We start from the raw sequence: 13116 nt of genomic DNA on the forward strand, positions 1-13116 counted from the left end.
TGTTTATCATCTGAAAAGTGAGCGACTAACTAACAGCCCTTGTTGTGATTTCCTTATTGCTTCCATTCAGGAGAGGCTGTTTCGCATTGGTGGTTGGGATTGTGTATGCCTCTCGGTTATCTTAGGTCAATATTACATGCCCAGCAAAGTGGCATGCAAAGGCCCTCGACGGCTCCTGATTGTGTCAAGCCTCCAAAAAACATTAACGATGGCGGCAGTGTGAAAACCATGCATGTCTCATTTTTGTGTACCTTGAACTGATCCGAAAGTAATCACTTAGCACTTGGATGGAGGTCGAAACCATTTACACGATAATACTGCACTGAGCCTCGCCACAGAAGCTTTGGGTGCAGATTCGGAGTAAGCCACATAGCTTTCGCAAAGTGCTTCGACAAAAAAATGATATTCTAAAATGCTTGGTGATTGTATTGGACTTACATATAAGCATATAGTGTTGATCGGTGATGGTGCATCCTGAGATTCAGGTTTAGGATACTCCTACCTCGGTTACAAATATCAAGAGGCGGAGTATATTGAATACCACTGGTGCCGGGATGTCCTTGTTGTCGTATAACCACCAAGGACGTTGACAATGTCCTTGTTGTCGTATAACCACCAAGGACGTTGACAATGTCCTTGTTGTCGTATAACCACCAAGGACGTTGACAATGTCCTTGTTGTCGTATAACCACCAAGGACGTTCACATTTTATGGCAAATGTTCAGCCCTTTGAGAACAGAAATTGATACCTTTCTGTATAGGTCATTAATCAAGATTGCTGGGTGATATCATGTTGGCCGCTGAACCAGGGATCGCCCAGGTCCGGGCTAACAGCCACAGAAGTAGTCTGGACTGCAATCAGAGAAGAGAAGCAACAAAAATGCGTACGCGAACGCGAACGCGAATCAGAAGCGAAGGACGGGCTTCGATTGTCGATGACTCCACGATACCGAATCGCATCTGGCACCTTCACTCAGCAGTCATACTGTTTGAGGTCTTGGTTGCCAGCCTCATCGCCAGATGAGGCGTTATTTATTTTTATAATGGCTTCTGGACTGCTGGCTTTAACAATTAAATAGAGGTCCGCTATAGCGGATGATCAAATACATTTCTTAAATCGCTTTGAGTATAATTCTTTCCCTACTCGGGTTTGTTTGTGTTTTTCTCTGAAAGAACTTTGATTCGTAGTCCGCCATCAACAAGCCATGATTAATCTGCTCAAGTTCGGTCACAAATAATGGGAAACCTGAAAAGTTGTTTGTTGTGCACTTCTAAGGGGAGGAGTGCCACGATTTATTGCAAGGTCATCACTGATGAGGTAAAAGCCATTCCATAATTGCTAGGCTTTTAAGGCTGTGCGTATTTACGCCAAATTCGTGATAAAAGCAATTTCTATTTGTGGCTCTCAGTGTTTTCTTTCCAAAACAGAATAAAATTGCTGTGAGCATTATACAAAGTTAGCAGAAGCACTCAGCGGGCAACTTCGGACACATCTTGATAAGAAACAAGGGTTAAACACAGGTTGAGAAAGCTACAGGTGGAATTAGTTGAGGAATCTCGTTAGTGATCAATGCGGGATAAAAAACGCTTGAATTTCCGAGGCTTTTGAATCTTTCTCTGCCGTCTCGACACGGCAATTCCACCGCAGGCAAATTTCCAATCGATTTTATGGTAAAACGCAGGTATTATTGGAACATTCATTATTCATACGAGTTCATTAAATCTTCAATAAATATCCAAATTCGATAATGGATTCCATCTTTAAAAATGTGAAAAGCTACTTTCCGTGCTAGCAATTTGAAAAAGGACACTCTTTGTGTCTGAAACTAATTTAACGGACTGAGGTGACTTATTAAGGGCATTATTGCTAAACCTCTTTAGTATACGAGTAAACATGTAATACAGTTTTGAGGAAAATGATATCACATGAGGTCGGTTGTTTTCAAGAAAATAGCTGACAAAAATTCCTTATTTCTCTTTTATGATACAGATATATAGTTTGTTGAGCAGAAGCTTTTAGCGACATTTCTCCCTCATTCATGCCATTATACACTTTACACATCTTTAGAATAAGTATTGTTTCTGTGAGGCATTTTCTGACGCTGAAGCAGTTATAAAAAGTCCGACGTTCCCGCATACATACATGTATACTTTGAAAAAAAAGGTGCGACGCCATAGTTTACAGATCTGGATGGAGTTTCGCCTTAGATAAAAGTCATCACAATGGATTATATTTGCGGTGCGCATAGGATTGGGTATACTTACTAAATTACGCTCTTGGGGATATTTATTCCGGGTAGTCTGCAGATAATGGTATTGACACCGACACTGAAAGAGAAAGATTTACCGTGCCTGGTCTCCAAAAAGTCGCAAAGCCCGCTCTCTTGAAAATAAGGGATTGGCATATTGCATGTACTGATCTCATTGCTTCCACATTGAGCATCCTTGTTTACGCCAACAGCTGGGCCGCGTGAACACTGAGCAATGCATTCGGAGACTTAAGAACACCGAGTGCAAATCTTTTCTGCTTCTTTTGGGACGTGAGGCTGAAATCTTTTGAGCTTTTAATCATTATGTAGCATGAAATACTTTGTTGTAATCTTCCTGAGACAGACAAGTAATCTTTGTTAAAACTATGGGCTTTCTATTGAAATCTTTATTGCGATCCTCCACACTATACTGCCTAAAACTCCCGTGACAGAGTATATAGTCATCCTAGTCATAGTCTTCCTATGGGAGAGACGAGGCCGATCCACTGCAACCGGAGTGTACAATGCATAAGCACCGTTGTCTGTTCTCGTAGTACAAATCATTTTATGGACAACGTTGTCGAATATCCGACTTGCCATGATATCAATCAGTTAAATAAATATGGAATCAATGTTAAATATTATTAACTGGATGCTGGTCTTATATTTTTCGGTGCTCTGATTGGAAGATATGTATGACTGCATGAAAGAATGCATTGAAGATATTCATCTAAAACTGTGCAAAATCCTCTCTATGCATGTCACGGAGCACATAGTATGCACCAGGGAACAAATATCATCAGTCTTTCCAAAATTTAATAAAACACTGCGATTAAATTACTGTTGGCTGATGTTTTATTGTCACATCCTGTAAAGTATCGCAGCTCATGAGAGTGATACGAAGCATGTTTGATTGTTCTTAGGTAGCCTAAGTAATATTCCTTCGGGTAATCAACACGGGTCTAGTATTCCGATAAATCATATTGCACCGCTGGATTGTGTGCGGAGTTTAGAAACAGAAATGCCATCGGGAATTCCAACGCTCAGTCGGGTGTAGATTCTGACTGGCTTATATAGAATTTTTAAATATGAATGAGTGTTCCTTCCCTTAAGGGATTCTATAGGCAGCAGCCAGGTAGGCAGGATTACGTTACGCGAAGTCGTCAATAGGGGTCTCTCGCACCTCTCAGTACATCGAAACTATTCACGCTTGAACAAGAATTATGTATTTAGTGCTAAATCCAACACAACACAGTTCCCTTGTACTGTGCATTAGTCACATAAATACCACCAATTTTATCCCCTGCTTCTGCCTAAAGTCTCCCTTTTTAGGCAACGCTTTTTGTAAAGTTATAGTCTGCCATTGCTAGAAAAGAGTATAGTCTGGTAAATTGTATGTATTGTGATATGTACATTACAGCGTATCATGCGAAAGAAACCCCACCACTTTCAACACTTGATAGTGCGAAGTTGGGTAATTAGGACTTTCAGTTTGGTATATGTAATTCATGTGTTCGCGTTCCTTTCTTTATACAATGTATATCTGTAATATTATATCTCACAACGCTTAGTAATGTTTCTTCCCTTGCCCTATCATTAGGGGGGTGCGGAGGTTTTCGCTAAGAGTGGTGTACTGTATGGGTAATGCACCAACTTTGCAGCTTTATTTGACAGGTTGCTGCCTCGAGATTAGATAGGTCGCGGGATTTGATTCTTTTTTCTCTCTGTTATTGTACAGCGTCTCCGTGATTATGTTATGATTACCTTTGTTATATTATACTTGCAATTAATGACAATGCGTGGCGAAGTCGTTACACTAATCTGGTCCTCGCTCGCGGCGGGTTGCGTCACTAATATTACGTCATTGCCCAACATAGGCACCCAGAACTAATTCATCTAAATAAAGCTCACGGGACATATCGGTTACGGGTCTTAATAGACTCGCCCGAATCTTTTCTCAAGCGAATTCTAGAGGGGTAGGGGTGAATTCACTCCTTCCACCCCTCAATTTCGACCGTCACAAAAGATCGGTCGGGTCTATTGTTACTGGGAATCTATTAGTATTCTTTCTCAATACGATCGTATTGATTGGACACTGTGTAGCTTGTAGTGAGAAATGGGCCTCGTCGATTTGACAGAACCAACAGAATATATTGGAACTTGATAAAATCATGCTTTATCGTCGCCAAAAGTTTTCCAACTTGAGGGAGTACATGTACAGCGCGGGAGATAATACGGACTAACACTAATGGTCTTTAGAGTTACTGCTTAGAAGGCAGCTCTTGTTACCATGTAAAAGAAATGTATATACCAACACTTTGTGCCAACTTACGGATTTATACCAACAGAAACCATGTCATCATCTCCCGCTAGTCCCTTAGACTGGAAGCTGATCATCTTTGCGACTGTTGTAGGCATGATTTTATTAGGTTCCACCATTGTGTGCCGTTCCGTCAATTGCATTGTTGATGAGGCCAAATAAATGTCACCCGCCGGACAGAAGAGAGCAATGGGGAACATTTTGATAATATTCACAGGTTAGGTTGGTACATGTCCGTACAATGGTTATTAATGGTGGTTTAATATGGCTGCTGGCAGCATTGATAGGTCACTTTACATGTATGGTTTCTTGCAATCTACACCAATGATTGGATTTTATAGGGTGGCCCACAAAAAACGAGTTCACTAATTTTCTACGATTAAAGTGGTTTAAAAGGTATGAAGATTGTAGTTTAAATGTTTTCACCCATCATTATTGTTAACTGCCGTACTGAACACCAATTTAAGGCCGACCGATAGATATTCCATACCCATATATGCATATTTGCAAAACAAATTAAAAATCTCAGATCCATGTATCTAATATCATGGTAAAGTAAGAAAAAAATATAGAAAAGCAAAAGCTATTAAGTGGCATTTTATGCGTTTACTGTTAGCCATTCGTCCATCTTTAAAATGAAATGTGGAGTTACCTCCTGATGGTTTGGCTTTCATTGCTCGTTCGATATTTGGTATTGTACTCGTTTTTTTTATGGGCCACCCCATATATCACAGTAATCAATTCGGATAAAGGTCAGTTGCTTTGGTTTCAATATCAGTATAGGTTATTAAAGGTTTAAGTAACACGCATTCATCAGTTGGAGCGGTTCTTTATCATAAGCGGAATAGCTAAGTATTTGGCCGTACTTCGAGGCTTCCTCTTTGGATGACTCAATCGTGCTGATATGACGACATACAGATTTGGCCGATTGTCAAATTACAAACCTTATAGAACTGTAATTAACCGGAGTAAATTTTTGATTGCTTTAAGATTAAACCAAGCTGGTTCACCTCTTTGCCCCCTTCGTTCATAGAGAGTCGTTTATACATGTACACAGTTTTACCCGACATGTCGTAAATCCTGACCCAAGAGAATCCCCGATGTATTTCCTCTCGGATGACATAACTGGATTGCCTTCGAATACCACCTCGGGCGGAGGGTCATTGCAGCCAAAGAAATAAATACCGGGACATACATCCACACCAATCTCCTAACAAAAGACTGACTAATACACCAAACAGTAGGGAATCTACCAACATCAGTTGCGTATAATCAATGGGAAACTTGATGATGATTCATGCGGGGTAATAATCTATCTCGTCCACGGGAACGAGCCTCCTTATTACTCTGATGGCAAAAGCAAGAAGCCGTCAAGCTTTCGCTGATGTGAAATGGTATTTCGATACGATAAGGTAATAATTTGCAATCCGTGGTTCCCAAGGATTTCATCTCGATATTTCATCTCCATTCAATTTACTCCGCGGGTAATGCTCAGATGATTTTGATTTGCCGACAGTAAGTAGAAGAATGCACACTGAGATATAACAGTGTGATTTCCCCTTTTTGTGCTAATTTGCGACGGAACATGCCGAGTAAGAGCTATACGTGTAATCACCAGACAGTTTCCTATAATACACGAAATAATGCCGCTAATTAACGGTCCTTCAGGGCAAGGAAAATTAAGAAAAAGAGAAAATTTCTTCACGCAACGACTGAATCTCTTCGAGGTGAAATTGAAAATTCTTTTCTTCTTTAAAAGCGTTTCAAATAACACATACATTTTTTGAGAGATGTGGTGTTCATCAAGCAATGAAAGCGTTTTTTTCTGGCGGAATCTCCCGGCCAATATTTGATATGACACCCACAGACAGAAAAGGTCATTCATACATATAAAGTTGTGAAACGAAAGTAATTGGCTTTCGTATTCCATGTCGTGTTACATAGTACATTATGTTTTAAACAGAATCAATAGTAACACCACATTGGTGAGGTTTAGTGTGGCCACTCAAAATAGAAAGAATTCAGTCTCCCCGACTTAAAAAAATGTTTGGACGGGGGGGGGGGGGCATCACTTTATCTTATCTGCCCTATAGACTTCAAAGAAAAACTAGGTCAGAAAATGAAGGCCATAGAAAAAAACAGTCACTGTCCTTGTGCGGTTGACCCGGATACGTTACGATTTCAGTATGAAGAAAGCCGGAAATACACAGCACAGAAGTTGAAGGTCATCAGAGTGGTGTATCCGCCGCACTGCTTGACCAATTCTGCTTCCCCTATAATATACAGCGTAGCGGATCGAGGCTATATTTGGGCTATACCGCACTGCAGGCTTGTACAAAAAAATTAAGTTCAAGAGAGAGTCCATCACACCGGCCCTGGCGGCTGATAAAAATGAGTGTACAGTGTATTTAGACCTTCCTGTAATTGTGAGATATTATTGATGTCTATCTATTACCCGTTGGTCGTATGAATTGTACCCATATTGTCAGAGATAGAGCGAAACGCGGAACTTCCGACGACGCAAAAAGACTTTCCTTAGGGGAGTCTTGCTATTAAGGTTTCGGGTAGGTCAAAGAAGCCGCACTGATTGCGTTGCGCAGCGAGGTTTTATTAATATCTCGAGGGTTATTTCTTGACTTTGGGTAAAATGATTTACGGCGTGTTTCTAGGTAGTACCACGCCCATCCCGATATAAGTCAATATTGATGGAAATCTCCCATATTGATGGTGCCCATACGGATATGTCGTTTATTTGGCACTGTCAAGGTGTTCAGCACTGTTTAATCGTCATTAATATTCTTACATGACAATAATCCATCGAACCGTAACGCAATATGGCAATAAACAGCTGTTGATGTACACTTTAATTACCCGTTAGTTCTCGGATAGTTTGCTGAAGATCACACACAAGCAAACAAAAGGTTGTCTTTTTTGTATTGCTCAGAAATATTCATCAATTAGTGACAAATAACAGCATCCATATATATTGGCAAGATATGGGAGACTCTCTGTACGTATTGGCTCATTTTCGGATAGGCGCGGTACAGGCCACTTTTTCTCGAACTGTCCAAAGTATACGTTCATCGATGGTAAAGTATGGTTAAAAGATCGTGCGTCGCTGCATTATATTGGCCTGGAGCAGTGTTTGATACACAATTTGATGATATTGTCGTGCCAGAGCATGAAGCCAACGATGCCGGCCGGGTGACGTGTAATGTTTTTTAAATGCTCCGTTCGGACTGTTCACATCGCAGTAAACCGTCAAGAATGCAATTGCTTTTGTTCAGGCATTTTTGTATGTGTTTTCATTTGAGCGGTGCAGCAGTAATGGTGATATACCGCATCGGGGACTCGCCGGCGCGGGAAAACAATTGTGATACATATGTTTCTATGTGTTTGACGTTTGTCTCTATAGCTGTCAATAGTATCGAGACACTAAGAGATATATATGTCAAACATTAGTAACACTAGTATATCATTTGAAGGTACTCCTCCTCAGCGTTCTCCGGAGAGAAAAAAAGCATTGGGTTAATATTTTCCTCTTAGAAAAACACTCTCATGCATTCAGCGTGACTTCCACTTGCGAAAACACCAGCCAAATTAGATTCTCATTTCCCAACAGTTGATGAGCCTCCGGTTTGTCTCGAGAAAAAATCTGGCATCATGAGAAGGAGTCGTAGAGACTTGGAATCAAGCTATAGTTCAAGAAGAGTCGATTGTGTGCGTCAGCCCTCCTGCACCACTTGTTACACCAAAAAACTTAACTTCGCCGCACAAGACGTTACTCTCTCCTCTTTTAAAATTGACCGTGAATTAAACTGAATTTGATTAAGTATTACCTGTCAAAAAATAATTTTTTGTCCCAGGAATATGTTTATAAAATGTATATTGCGTACGCCAATAAGGCTCCTTACATACAAGGACGAGCCTCGGACTCGTATTTTCCATTACCACTTCGTCATTGATGGCGCCGACCTGCCCATTGATGGAGACATCCTTCAAGTTTTCAATACTTTATGAGAAAAACGAATGGGTCATCATCCTGAGGAAACCAGTGTGCAGGGCCGGAGAAGCGAAGAACATTAAACCCTGATTTCCTCAGGATGTTTGCCCCCGAGCCGCAGGATACACTGATCCCGTTTGATTCGCTGTCAGCACGCACGTACGGCGCATCAATGAAACTTTCCAACATATTTATTAAGGGTGCATGTCTATTTTTTCTTCTATGATTGTACATACATGTATAAACTATAAAAAACAATTTTTGCAATAACATGTGGTAGGCCTACAACCATCAAGTAAAACATGTCACTTATATTTAGGCATAATCCTGTATTCTTTTCTTTTCATAAAAGGTACACCACGCCGGTGATGACTTTCAATTAGGTATCAGGGGAAAAAAACATTGTCATGACTAATTCGTTAGTATATCGGGTTGGGCACAAAAAAACGAAAAAATAAAAAACTGTACAAAAATGACGGAAACTGAGAATATGCCCTGGATGAACACCACAGTCGACGTGAGACTTTAGGCAGTCTCTTCGTCTAAGTTGTCTTACTCCACCCAGACGCAGGTATCGGGGATTCTGACCGTGGTGCACCTGCTTGTGTGTCCCTGTCAGGCCTGTGACCCTAACGGCTACGCTGGCGGAGCTCTCGGCTCCTGCATGTCCATGCCACGCCGTTCTTGGCCCTTTCACTGCCAGCAATTGTCCAAGTCAAGTTTGGCTCCAAGCATATGATGACACTTCGAGGAGGCAGCCCCTCCACGGACGTCTAAGGGACCAACAGCTCATTCTGTGACTTTATACAAAGTTACAGAACCAGAACTAATGGAATATGTACGAGGCAGCAACCTGGTGAGAATTCACTCATGGCGGATGACGCTGGAAACCGGAAGGAAGGCGTCGCCCTGTAAAGGAAGTTGCTGCGTCAGAACCCGAAAGCAGTGACATGGAATGTACGCTGCAAGGCCAAATACGTGTACTTTTCCGTTCGTGACCGGCAGCGAAATTTTTTTCTGCAGGATACTTCTGCCATAGTGTACATCTGACAGCCAATCAGAATTCAAGGCAAGCACGTGTCTTTGTTGACATCATCTTTCCACATGGCGCAATAATGTCAACAATGCCACGTGTTCTGATAATCTTGGAAAGAACAAGTTAGCAAATGGTTAGAGGAGTATATTAGCTAAAATATATTTATTTGCAGTATCTTAACATGTATTTTCATAGTCGTCAATGTCGAGTGGACTGTATTTATTGGACTTGTCTGTTAAAGGCGCACTGTGCTCGGCAAAATAGCCGAGGTTGAATGTTTATCTGTCAACCTAGTTCTGCTCAGTATATGCATAGGTGGCGCCACCATTCAATTTATTTTGTTTGCTTGTCAAAATGTGTTTTATACAATGGCCCTTTCAACAATGTTCAAACTACCAAAATAGGCCTGATACCTTCAACAAACAGCAGACATCGGATACACTGTCCCTTTAATAATTATCAACATTGGCAACACTGTCAGTGTCACTGCCCCTTAAAATTTCACAAATCGCGAGACATCGGATACACTGTCCCTTTAATAATTATCAACATTGGCAACACTGTCAGTGTCACTACCCCTTAAAATTTCACAAATCAATGCATGCACTGCAATGTAGCGATCAGATCAGCTGATGTCTCTTTTGTACGCATAATATCATCAATTTTACAATGAATCTGTGCAATTCATTCCTAAACACTACGACACAAACCTTGAGTTGAGCATAATTGGGGTCAGACAATGAACTATTGTCACATTCACAGTTGAAGTGGCACTCGGCATGCGACTCGGTATCGTCCATTGTATTTGCATTATCATGCATAAATAAACAGTGTGACGTCAAAGATCGCGCCAATTGTGATTGGCTGTCAGATGTACACTGTGGCAGAAGTATCCTGCAGAAAAAAATTTCGCTGACCGGCATCGGAGTATAGTGTGTTCTAATTTATCATGGCTTTTTAATCAAAATATTAGGCAAACTAAGATGAATGTAATGACAACTTTGTTCTGAAAGTTCTCCTGCAAGTAAAATTCGTTTCAACATAAGTGACATTTATTTTTAAAGTCGGGTAATACGTTTTATGTCCAATGTAAACGTGTACATGTTTACAATCACGAAATCATGAAATTACTGAAAAAATGTAGTGTGTTGACTAACTGCATAAGACATCAAACGCCGAAAGGTGCTCTTTGTATTACAATTTTTATTGGCTGCTAACAGTTTTTCATTTTGTTCGTGCGTGGAATTTTATAGGGGTCTTTCATACACTGACTGGTTCTAGAGATGTACAGCGTGCTCCTAAAGCTGTTTATGTGAGTCTTTGAAGCTTTTAAGTTGATACATTTCGTCACTCGCAGAGAAATCTGCTTTTATCCTTGAACCTGTTTTGTATTCCTGCAGTGATTACATGAACATGTATGTAAAAAATCCAGATGAGCGCATCCAGTAGCTTCCAAATCCAATAGATTGGGTGGGGAGCCGTTTGTGATGCTTTGTGTATTAACGTTGTAAAAAGTAAAACCTTTTTTTTATAAAATGTTATTCGCCTCAATTAACCCTTTTGTTACATAGAAAATCTTTCACGTATGTTGTAACGTAATGAAGGAACTGTGACCGCCTTGGAGCTCCATAGGAATGGGGTCGGTATGGGTTATGACCCATCAGAATTGCGTCCTTCGTTTCCAGTAAATCTCCTTTCTCATTCCGAACCGACTCCGTTTCGACAAAGGTGAACCAGCCTTGCGTACATTTTATACACATCTACATGCACACGGAGGAGAAAGTTATTCCCACACTGGATCCCGGACAACGATATCGTTTTCATTGTCACCGCTAAAAGCTTCAGCAGCATCGCTATGTTGATGGCTAAACATTTGTCACATTTTTTTTAACGGCAGAGAAACGTTAGCGTCTGAGGAAGTTTGGTGTTTTATTCGTCATGTTTTAGCAGGAATTTGTATTTCACAAAGCCAGTTTCTGCGCATGAGTGGGCTGTTGGCACTCAATCTTTGTAACAGACTGCAATCCAACTGCAGACAGCCTGCGCCACCGAGAAGTCAGCAATACGCAGTATGACGAAGTTGTTATAGGCCTAAGTCTTTCAATAAATTTTAATGAAAGACTGGTCCTAACAGTACTGCGATATTTTGTCCAAACAACTTTTGTACACACGTGCGCAGAGCCTGATCGCAACCCAGGATCGCGACCGCGGAGCGATACATGTATGTAAAAAAAATATCTAAAGTGGCGTAATAAAGAGGCTTTTCGATGACGATTATGTATGGTATGCTGTATAATCCTTGGGAAATGAAGTCGATGCTGAGCAAATGATATCCAAGTATGAAAACGAAAATGATGAAAAAACTCTGTTGAACTGCATTGGAACGCAGTGTACAAATAACAGAATATAGGCAAAAAATAGATACATGTACTCTTTATCTGCTTCCTTAGATGGCTCCATCGACTGTCAGTGACCAATTTGGTTCATCGACTAGCCAATACGCTCGTCATCAAGTCTAGTTGACCAATTGCTCAGCTGGGACCAGATGCAAATTGGTAGGTTGACAGGCTGAACTTATCAACGGCTGTAGTCTGGGGTGTTCTGTTGCACTTATACGTCGACACGTACCTGAACATTCTGTCCGATCACGTGAGTTAATTGCCCCTTTGTTTTCGGAAATAGAGGCAAAACGCAATGTTCGTACTCAGACAGCTTTAATAGCATTATCTCTGTTTTCCCACAATGGCCTCTGGGAGTGCACATCGCATTCTCTATGTTGAAATAATTCTTTTTTATTTTGATTTTTTTCATATAACTTACTGACAAGGCTCGCTAATTTTATACCACAACAAGTGTTAGAATATTGTGACCACACAGGAGACAAAATCTCATAACGTTACAGCGCCCCATGCACACGGGGTTATATTTCGGGTGAGGCTGGAACGCACCCCCTGCAACCCCCCCCCCCCCCCCCCCAACCAGTCGGCTTAACTTTACTCTCTAATTTACGGTGGCTAGGAAAGGACATCACATGATCTTTTTTTTTCAACATGAAAATTTTTTTCAGGAAATCGTTGCGAACGATCGAGATATTATATCGGGTGATCGAGTTATTTATCTCGAGAGATCGAGATAATACGGTCATCGATCGAGATATTTCCTGAAAAAAAAATGTTCAAAAAAAGATCATGTGATGTCCTTTCCCAGCCACCATAGTTAGACTTCCCATATTACGGCATTTTTTTCTCGCTTAATTTGGCAGTGCGGCCGTCTGTGGATTTTCAAAAGGACTCACGGAAATATTCATGTCGCAAATTTTTATATCTGGCGACAGACTCGGTAATTATACAGTCAAAACATCTGGTAAAGGAGATTAAGTTGCAAGGCTATGGCGAACGCTGAAGCCGTACGTAAACAATCTCTCGGTGTCTGTGATTTCTCGCTCGGATTTAAAGACAAGAGTGGTTCTGGTTTCAGTGTGTGTTTTGGAACGATTAGAGGCTTTGAT

This window comes from Lineus longissimus, chromosome 2 (assembly GCF_910592395.1).
Source record: "Lineus longissimus chromosome 2, tnLinLong1.2, whole genome shotgun sequence".
NCBI lineage: Eukaryota > Metazoa > Nemertea > Pilidiophora > Heteronemertea > Lineidae > Lineus > Lineus longissimus.